General features: G+C 32.5%; 1 long non-coding RNA gene across 1 annotated transcript; it reads right to left on the bottom strand.

Moving 5' to 3' along the window:
* Positions 1 to 836: 836 nt before the first annotated feature.
* Positions 837 to 3,834, bottom strand: LOC145046372 (uncharacterized). The gene is made up of 5 exons (XR_013681996.1): positions 3,467 to 3,834; positions 2,599 to 2,624; positions 2,177 to 2,479; positions 1,946 to 2,077; positions 837 to 983 (listed from the first exon to the last, which is right to left on the bottom strand). It is a non-coding gene; the product is annotated as an uncharacterized LOC145046372 (long non-coding RNA).
* Positions 3,835 to 10,925: the final 7,091 nt, after the last annotated feature.

Below are 10,925 nucleotides of genomic sequence, written 5' to 3'. Positions count from 1 at the left end.
ATTGCATATTTTTTTATGATTGTCAAATTTGATTTTTGATGTTCATAAAATATATTCTAAAAACATTCAGAAAATAGTTTCTTTAGAAAACATGTTATTCCAAAGAAACTCAATATATCCACAAACATCATTTACTATTAAACGATGGACACACATAGTTATATAAATAGCTAGCTGTAAATAATTGACTTTCCGAAACATAACATATTACAAAGAATTGGACATTATAATTTACCCAAAATTTAGCTTTTATAAAATCCAAAAAATAAAAATCACAATGTCTAAATTTTGTTTAATTTGTATTATTTCACAACGGCATATATATATATATATATATATATATATATATATATATATATATATATATATATATATATATATATATATATATATATATATATATATATATATTTTGATGTTTGGATACAACACTTTATTATTTTGTTAGTAAATATAGCAACCTTTTTTTTCAATATGTAATTTTGGAAAGTACATATATAAATACGATTAGTGAATTACCATTTAAGTTTATTTATACAATTATTTTTATCTTTTACTGTTTTTTACTTGCTATGGTATCATGTTATAACTTCTTAATTGAGATTCAACCAAACTTAAACAAACTCATAGTTTGGATTAAGCATTTTATCAAGCCGAATAAGTTGCAATGTGAAGTTTTTTTGACATTCATGTAATCAAACTTACAGACGTACATAAACAGAGAAAATTACCATGAAGAAAAGTTTCAATTATGAATTATATATATTCATAATAAGTGCATTCTTATTGACTAAAATTTTATTATGTGCTTTCAAAGGATAGTGCTTTAATGAGAAAAAAGTAATATGCATTGCTATAATTAGACGCATTAATCGAACTTCAATGTGTTAATCGAATTTCAATGTGTTAATGAAAAAAGGATATGTTTGTGCATCCATTACATGAAAAAATGTTTTAATAAAGACTGGTCTTGCTCCTGAAACCTGAAAGCAATCATAAAGAGCTTTAGGATTTACTAATATACAGAAAATGAAAAGTCTTTTATTTGACATATCATCGACATTATTTGAAATAACGAATCTTAAAGTTTTATTGCAGAAATATATTATATGACAACCGACAAGAATGTATGTAACAACTCACAAGTATTATGGAATCATGTAATGCCACTTGGTATGCTAAATTAAATATCATTCCTATAAATATAAATAATTAACTAAAAATATGAGTTTCTAAATACTTTATTGATATGATGATGAAGAAGTTGTGGATCTTTTTGCAGGAATGGTCATATTTTTTAAGTTGTAGTATATGTTCAAGTTGTGAATCTTTTTCAAGTATTTTATGGAAAACAAACAACAGAAGAGACACATACATACATCCAGATTAAAAAGGAACACAAGAAAGACATACAGTATGAAACTGATGTTGCGATTGATGTTTTTTTTCTTTTGTTCCTGCAGTGGATATGTTAAAGGACAGAATTGTGAAGGTAAAATCGAGAAAGGTGAGAACTATTTATTTGAAATATCAGGAGACTAACCAAGAAAATCGTTAAAAATCTTATTAACATTTGGAGATATTATGTTTATCACGTTAAATAAGGCTATGATACTTATGTTTCAGTTAAATATGGTGATCAGTGGACAGCCTGTCTCATATTGGATCAAAAGAGGAGAACAAATATGGAATATAAAGGTAATATTGAATTACCTTACTTAACGGATTTACAGCTATTGGATTTACCTTAATTAACGCTGACCTTCTTTAGTGAATTTGACATCATGTATATGTCCATTCAACAGGGGTAGAATAGGAAGTTTCAATTCAGAAAGCAGTTTTTAATATAGAAACTAAGGGTATTTTCGGTATTTGACAAAAGCCATAGATGATTTGTATAAATCAAGACTGAAGTAAAAGTTATTGTGTCTGTTAGACTGTTTACCTTCATCTAGATGAGTTCATCAAACTATCTCTTTAAAAATTATTTTCTGGCTTCCTCAAAATCACCAGCCTCCACATTGATCATTCCTAGTCAACAAAGTGCTTTCATATGAGCAGGATTTGCATCTAATACCTGCACATTAATATCAATAATAAAAGAAAATAAAAAAAAAATAAAATAGCTATAGACAAAAAAGAATTTGTTATTAAAAAAAAAAGCTTATCTTATTACATGCCTCAATTGACTTTCTACAATCCCCCATTTCCAGCATGCATGCGGCCACCTTCAAAAATTTTTGGGCCAAAAATGTGAAACCAGCAATGATGTTAGCTAAATAAAACTACTTAATAGCTATGTGATATATAACCTCTCTTGGTAAATATAAACAAAAATACTTGGCTTTGGCAAGTGAATGCTTCTCTGAATTGTTTTCTTTTTTTGAAAATATTGGACCTTATTCTCCGGATAACATCATTTGCATTTACTTTTCCCCAAAAGCTCTCTTTGTTCTTCATTTGATAAACCTTCCTTTTCCTGGAAAAAAAAGAGCACACATTTCGGTGAAAATCAAACTAAAAGATGATCAAGAAAAAATAACAACAAATTGTACCCAAGATATTGTACATGAGCCATAACTGCAGATCTTCCAATACCTGTAACACGTCCACCTCTTGGAATTCTATTTTGATGGGATGGCGGAAGATCATCATCAGTTCATGCAATAAATCCAAACAATCATCATAAGCTCATCCACACCAATTGGTTATGACTTCTACCATTGAAACGTATTCATAACTTAGAGAAAAACAACCTCTTATACTACAAAAGCTAGAGGCTGCTAAAAATTAATTTTCAATATTCAGAAATGTGAACTCATGTAAACACAATTCACTTACATAAGGCATAAACAGCGAAAATAATTGAAATTACAATAAAACAGAAAAACATTAACTTGACAGAAATAGAATTTTCGCAGATGAAAGCTATGAAACTAACCACAAAACATAATTAAGCATACTTCCACCAATTAATCATACAATAAGAAGACAAAACATAATCCAGTCAGCAGTAAATGGAATGATCAAGAACTTTTACCTCTTCCCGTTAAAATTTAAGATAACTGGAATTAAAGATTGTAGGAGAATGAGAGCAAAGAATGACAACAAGAGAAGTGGGTGCACCCCCAACCAACCTTAACTTAAAATCAATTGAATATATCAGCAATTAGACATATGATTTTTTAAACAACCACATGATTAGTGAAAAAAAATCAAGATTCAAGAAAGGTGAAGTAGTTATTGATTTACTTGATTGGAGTTTGGAGAAGATCAATAATCAATAACACATAGATAATAAAGGCATAAGCAGCAGAGTCAACTTTGGAAAGATATTTAAGAGAGAACTTTTCCTACAACTAAATTTGGTGACGGTAACAAATCAGAAAAATAAAACCCTAATTGGAACAACAGAAAAAACAAAGAAATCTCAATTGAGATTAATGGAAAGATAAAGAAGAAGCACCTGAGAGTTGAGATAAAAAAAAATTCCATTTTCTTGTGGTGTGGTTCGTCAACACTTGGGGTTAGGAGTTAGGGGTGTGTGACATTGGCGTTGATGGGGACGACGGGATAGGGTTGGGGTTTCTCGTCTCGACAGAAGCTAGAAGCGGCGCGACAGACGGGGTGGTGAAGAGCGGTGGCAGAAAATGTGGACTTCCAAGGGTGGTGAAGGGAGGTGGCGGAAAAGGTGGACTTCCAGGGGGTCGATCATCTGGTTGAGAGGGAAGAACAGGGTGGCCGGTGACATACTTCTGGTTTGTAGCAACGGCATCATGAGGGTGGTAGTAACGGAGGCTGAAGATTCAAGAGAGCAAGTAGAGAAAGTAGAGAGATAGAATAGATGGTACGTTCATATTGTGTTTAATAGATTTGTACACAGTGTTATAATAAGTGTACCTCTTAATTTTCAAGAAACAGGCAATATGTTTAATAATATAGTATATATATATATATATATATATATATATATATATATATATATATATATATATATATATATATATATATATATATATATATATATATAGGGAAATCTTCAATAAAATCCTAAAATTTTGCCCCAGTTTACGTTTTAGTCCTAAACTAATTTTTGTTTACGAAAAAGTCCTAAAAACTGGTAAAATTATGCATTTTGACCCTTCTTGACTAGTTGGAACCGGTAACAAATTAATTTGAAACTATTTCATAAACTGACACAAAATATTGGGACTATTTCACAAAATGACCCAAAATATTGGGACTTTTCTGTAAAAAAAATATTATAACTTTTCTGCAAACAAAAACCTTATTATTATTATTATTAAAAATATAAACAAGTATACTAATTTTTAAATTCATTATTATTAATATTTTTAATAGTACATATAAATACACTTAAATAAAAAAATATATTAAAGAAATTATTTAAAGATGAAGGTGGTGGTGATGTTAATGCTTTAAGTATTGAAAACATGAATATTGCTTGTATGTCCTCACTTTGTATATGATCATTTCACATTTCTTATTATTGTTTTCAATTCAAAATATTAACACTTAACAATTTAAAAGAAGTTGTCTATTTGTAAAATTGTGTATAAATAGTTTAAGATAAAATGATTTCTCACTTTGTATATAAAATTTCTTAAGGTAGAATGATTTCTTTTCAAATCCAACAGATCCACAATAAATATTTACATTGGTGGCTCATATCAAAATTCGAAAATATTAATTAAAATATCTTGTTTAACAGAAAGTAATATGACTTGTTTTGCTTTATCACACAATATCTGCTACGTTTCCAAAAAAACACAAGGATAAAGTAATGAAAAAGAGCAACACGCATGTTGGTAATTCAAATACTTACACACAAGACATACACGTATATCACACGCTCACTATTTGTAAACAATTTGAAAAATCAGTAGCTTCTTTTAAATTGTTAAATATTAATATTCTTAATTAAAAACAATAATAACAAATGTGAAATAACCATGTACAAAGTTAGAATATACAAATAAACATTCATGATTTCAATGCTTAAAGCATTACTATCCGCTCAATCTTCACCTTTATAAAATATCTTTAATCTTTTTTAAATTTAAATGTATTTATGTGTATTATTAACAATATTAATAATAACAAAATTAAAAAATAGTATACTTATTTATATTTTTAATAATAATAATAATAATAATAATAATAATAATAATAATAATAATAATAACAATAACAATAATAATAATAACAATAATAATAATAATAAGGTTTTTGTTTGCAAAAAAGCCCTAATATTTTTTGTTTTTGTAGAAAAGTCCTAATATTTTGGGTCAATTTATAAAATAGTCTCAAATTAATTTGTTACCGGTTCCAACCAGTCAAAAATGGTCAAAATGCAAACTTTTGCCGGTTTTTAGGACTTTTTCGTAAACAAAAATTAGTTAAGGACTAAAACATAAATCGAGCCAAAATTTTAGGACTTTATTGGAGATTTCCCTCTATATATATATATATATATATATATATATATATATATATATATATATATATATATATATATATATATATATATATATATATATATATATATATATATATATATATATGAAGTATTTAATATAAATTACATGCTATGTGTGCATATTATTTGTGTTCTTGATATCTATGTTGGATGAACAAATTATACATGTTTTATTCGATTTAAACTGTATACATATTTTATACCTATAATTATGTTGGGTAAAGATGGGTAAATTAAAGATGAGATGAGAATTGAGAGGTGAAATATGAGATGAATGATGAGAGATGAAAGATGATATAGATGATGAGACGTGAAAGATGATGAGAAGTGATGACCCAAGCGATCACCCAAGCAATGGCCCAGTCATCTAGCAGAGTATAAATGACAACCACAGACTATTTTAGATAGTCCAGTGGAACGCTAGCAAGCTCACAACCTGTAGGTGTTTTTGAACTAAGTGTTCACCAGATGTACTCTAAAAACCCATTGACATGTATTGTGGGTGGACTCCCTAAAATAATATTATCGATAAAGGAGATAAACTTTGGCAGCTATGGACTTAGTACCTTATACATGAACTTTGGCAGCTATGGACTTAGTTCTTGTTATATAAACCCTGGAAATGATGGACTTCGTGCCTATTCCTTAGGACAATCCTCAGGAATAAATAATAAGGAATAGATGATTCTTAGAGTAGATCCTTAAAAAATAAATAAGATAATGGGGATGGGTAATTAGGTTAATTGTTTGATGATGAAAAAAAATAACTATATTATTGTGGGTTGAAAATCCTATGTACTCACCATATTTCCTAACATTACCCATTCAGTTTATTTGTATCACAGGTGTCGATACGAAGCTACATTGCATTGAGAGATTAAAGGAGATGTAAATCACTAGTATAAATAAATGTAAGGTCTGTTTATGCTTATGTTTCTATATTGACGATGACATCCCAAAGTTTTAATATAAATAAAATACATTTTTTTCAGAAATGCTTTGATAATACTATTATCAAGTTTTCTAGGAACAAATTCCGCAATATTACTTTTCAAAAGGGATACTCTGATTTTTAAATAAGGATAAATAAAAATTTTAAAATGACCGTGAATTTGGGGATGTCACAGTTGGTATCAGAGCATTAGTTTAAGCAAACTAGGAATAAGTATTTATTTCTAGACTTAAACTTAGAATGCTAAGCGATGATCGTGAGGAGTGTGCCTAATATATTTTAGGTAGTACACATGAATAGAAACAAGTACTAGCTTATTTAGGGAAAATGCCTAAAATGCTTCTATGTGCTAAATGATTTGTGATGCTTTATGATGCTAGCGTTTGATCAGATCTATAGTCTGTTGCCGACCAGATCTGAAAACTTTATGTGTTGAGATTTCTAAACATTTAATTATAGTATTAGAATTAACATGTAACTTTTCGAAAAGATAAGGGATTTATACATCTATCGTAAATAAAGCTTTCTTATTTAAATTCTCATCATTGCACACCGAGCGTCTGATTTGGTAAATAGATCGACATGGTGGGAACTCGAAGAGGATTTGGGAATGCTAATGGAAATGTTGATGCTAATCAGCGGCTTGTGATTGAGCGTGCACCAGAAGTAGCGGTTGCACCTGAGCCAATCACTATGGCAAGAGTACAAGCAATGATTCAAATGATGTTGGATCGTCAGATAGAAGAGACAAGGTGTCTACTTCAACAGAATAAGGATGAACCTATTGTGCATTTTGAACAGCCTGAACTGAATGAAGGTCAATCACAGTTATCATTTCAAACATCAAGTCACAAATCACTAGTCTCAAAAACGATATCATCATATAATAAAATATCATAGTACAATCACAGGATTCTCAAAGCGGAAATCATGTGTGTGCGATGCGCTGCTACCCTGACAGCTCCTTCCCCTTAGCTGAAGAGGTACTTGAAACCAAAACTAAAAACTGTAAGCATGACGCTTAGTGAGTTCCCCCATCATACCACATACCATACAATCATACATACTGCCGGGAAATTCTGGGGTGCCAGACCTACCCATGTCGAGCCATTTTGGGGCGCTGACCTATCCATGTCAAGCCATTATGTGGTACTGACCTACCCATTTCAGACCATTCTGGGGTGGCTGCCTACCCTCCGGTCTATCTCTGTCACACCCCCAAACCGAAACGGCAGAAACGTTCTGGGGCGGATGACTTCATGTGGTAACGTAACAAATGAATACATAGTAAAGAAAGCAATACAACCATCATATTTATAATTGAAAGTTTACATTGTTTAAAAGTGTACATGTTCAAAACCAATTACAATATGATGTCAAAACATGAATTTAAACTAGTGCCGCAGCGTTCCTTCTTCAAAAGCAGTTTAGTACCTGTAATTATTGAATCCCTGGGACATACAAGTAGTTTTGAAAGAGTAGATCAGCATTTAAGCTGGTGAGTTTCATAAGCATTTAATGATAGTATTTGTATGAAAATGAAATGGTTTGTTTTTGTTCGTTAGACTCTAGAAAATCCCATATTTTTCTACTAGTATAAATGTAGCCTTAAATCAAGACTAATATATGTAAAAAGTTGATGTTTTTCCATCCGTGAGTGGTGGTTAGAAGTTCCAAACTTATATCCCAATTAGGTTTTTCCTGCATAAAATAAATGAACTTATGTATGTATAAAACCTCCATTATATCTGAAAACCCCCGTAAATCAATGTGTTTTAATACTCTATGTGAGTTTTATAACCATGTTATTGACAAGGAATGCCTATACACAACGTTCTTCAGGCGTTGGAATGTTCTGACATTTGTCACCCCAAATGGTGGACTGCAGCTAACAGTCAGGGCGCGGGTTGTCAAGCCCGTATAGATCTATACACAAACACCATGCTCCCCCTCCAAGAGATTCTGGTATATAATACAGGACTTGAAATGTGTACTCATGCGTACATGAAGTTTAATGTCTCACAAAACTTAGTAGAAAACAGATTTACGTGTGAAAATGTTTGTTTGTTATTGTATATGAAAGTAGCTTCTTGCAATAGTATTTCCATGTATGTAAAAGTTCGTAGTATTCTTGTAAAACTATACCTATTATAGTTTCCTAAAAGTGTGTTTCGTTTGTATAGTAAACCCTTAGTGAAAATGTTCACCTGTTACGAAAAGTGTAGTTTTTGTAGTGCCAAAACCGACACCCATAAATATAGTATAAGCAAAGTGTCTGAATTATATAAATACATAAATCATTTCTTATTCCAAAAGATAAAATGTTGTCGTGATATAATTTGCATATGAAAGTTTCCCTAAAATAGTTATTAATCACGTATGATTCCTTTGATAAAATGCGTATAGTGAAAGTTTATATAACACACAATAATAATCGAGTGTTTTACTTGTATTCCCCCCTTAAAAGCATATAAAAGTACTCATAAAACATTTAAAAGTGTGAATTATAGGGGTATGAACTCACTTGAAAGATTGGAGGTTGCGGGATGAAAACCGGACAGAGTTTCGACTCAAGAAAGTGGATTTACTCGGGAATCTCGGGAGCACAAACGACCTTTGGGACTTGAGCAAAGTGATCGGGGCTTCGGGGTAGCACGGGCACAAAAAACGAGGCAAGAACGCAAGAGAAATGAGAGAAATGGTGTATTTTCTTTGGAACCCTCGCATCGCTTTTATAGGAGCTGGGAACCGACCTCGTACGCTGGGCATACGTGTGCGTCATGCATGACCGAGTCCTCGACTGCCTCGGAGCTCGGATGGGACGGGGCATAGCCTCGCATAGGCGCGACGTGGACGAACCGAGGGCAAGGTCTCGCGTACGCTGGGCGTACAGCCTTACGCTGGGCGTAACTCGGCCTTATCTGATGACTCCCCTTCGGATAATACCAAGGGTTTTAATTAAAATTTATATTTTAATTATTTAATAAACTTCAAAAATTCATATCTTCTTCATACGAACTACGTTTTCGACGTTCTTTATATCCACGCGAAGGTGAGACCATACTCTACAACTTTCGTTTAGATCCCGTCGGCAAATTTTGAAATTATTTTTATTATTTATTTTTAAAAGGTCGCGGTAAGAAAATTTCTTTAGAAATTCATAACTTCTTTATCTGACGTAAGTTTTTGCCAGACTTTTTACCGCTGAAATACCATTGTGAGACCTTCGATTCTCGTTTAGGTCATTCCGGCCAAAAGTCGCTCGATCTCCGATTCGAGTTTTTAATCGTCTATCGTTAAGCCGAACTTGGAAAATTCCTAACTTTCTTATACGAAGTTGGATTTGGGCGTTCTTTTTACGTACGATCACGGTTTTATGATATCTAACATAATAGGTAATTAAATTAGTGATTTTTGGATATTTTATTTTCGAAGTAAATTTTATTATAACGAACGGGGTTACAATACTTGACTTTTTAGGTCGTTTACATGTAGTTGAAATATCGGGTTGTCACATCATCCCCCTGTTAGAGGGAATTTCGTCCAGAAATTTAAAGCAAGAAAGATACAAGTGAATCAGAGAAAGAGATGCGGGTACTTTTGTTTCATCTGATCTTCACGTTCCCATGTGAATTCAGGTCCTCGCTTGGCATTCCAACGGACTTTCACGATGGGTATGCGACTTTGTTTCGTTTGTTTGACCTCTCGGTCCATGATTTCTACTGGTTCTTCCACGAAGTTGAGGCTCTCGTTGATCTCGATCTCATCGAGTGGGATAACAAGAGTATCATCGGACAGACACTTTTTCAAATTTGATACGTGGAAGGTTGGGTGTATGTTACTAATTTCCCGTGGTATATTAAGTTTCTAAGCTACACGGCCGATTCTGGCGAGAATCTCGAAAGGCCCTATGTACCTTGGATTTAGCTTTCCACGCTTTCCAAAGCGTATTAAGCCTTTCCATGGAGAGACCTTCAATAGAACACGGTCTCCTACTTGGAATTCCAAAGGTTTTCTCCGTTGGTCAACGTAGCTTTTCTGTCCGTCTCTAGATGCTTTCAACCGTTCACGAATCTGAACGATCTTCTCTGTCATTTCTCGTATGATTTCCGGACCGGTGAGAGTGTTGTAACGACCTGTCTCTGGTACGTTGCTTTTATTGTATTTATTTTTGAAGTTTGTAGAGGAACTCGGCGAGTCTATGTCCCGACTCGTCGAGTAGGGTCGCGATTTTGATCAGCTTATAGATCGGCGAGTCCATATTCGGGACTCAGCGAGTCGGCCTGCCCGGTAGAAACCCTAAATCCCCGGGTTTGCACCCTATTTAAACCACCTTATCAGCCCCAAACTCGCCTCTTTCATCCCCAAAACGTTACCTAAGCAAACCCTAACCATCCCATTGAGTTTTTGAGCATTCTTGGTGTAATTCTTGAAGTTTTGAAGAGAAGAAGAAGGCTAAATCCAAAGAAGAAG

The sequence above is a fragment of the Lactuca saligna genome, chromosome 5 (assembly GCF_052625555.1).
Source record: "Lactuca saligna cultivar CGN05327 chromosome 5, ASM5262555v1, whole genome shotgun sequence".
NCBI classification, from domain to species: Eukaryota; Viridiplantae; Streptophyta; class Magnoliopsida; order Asterales; family Asteraceae; genus Lactuca; species Lactuca saligna.
This window is presented reverse-complemented; position numbering and strand designations above follow the sequence as displayed.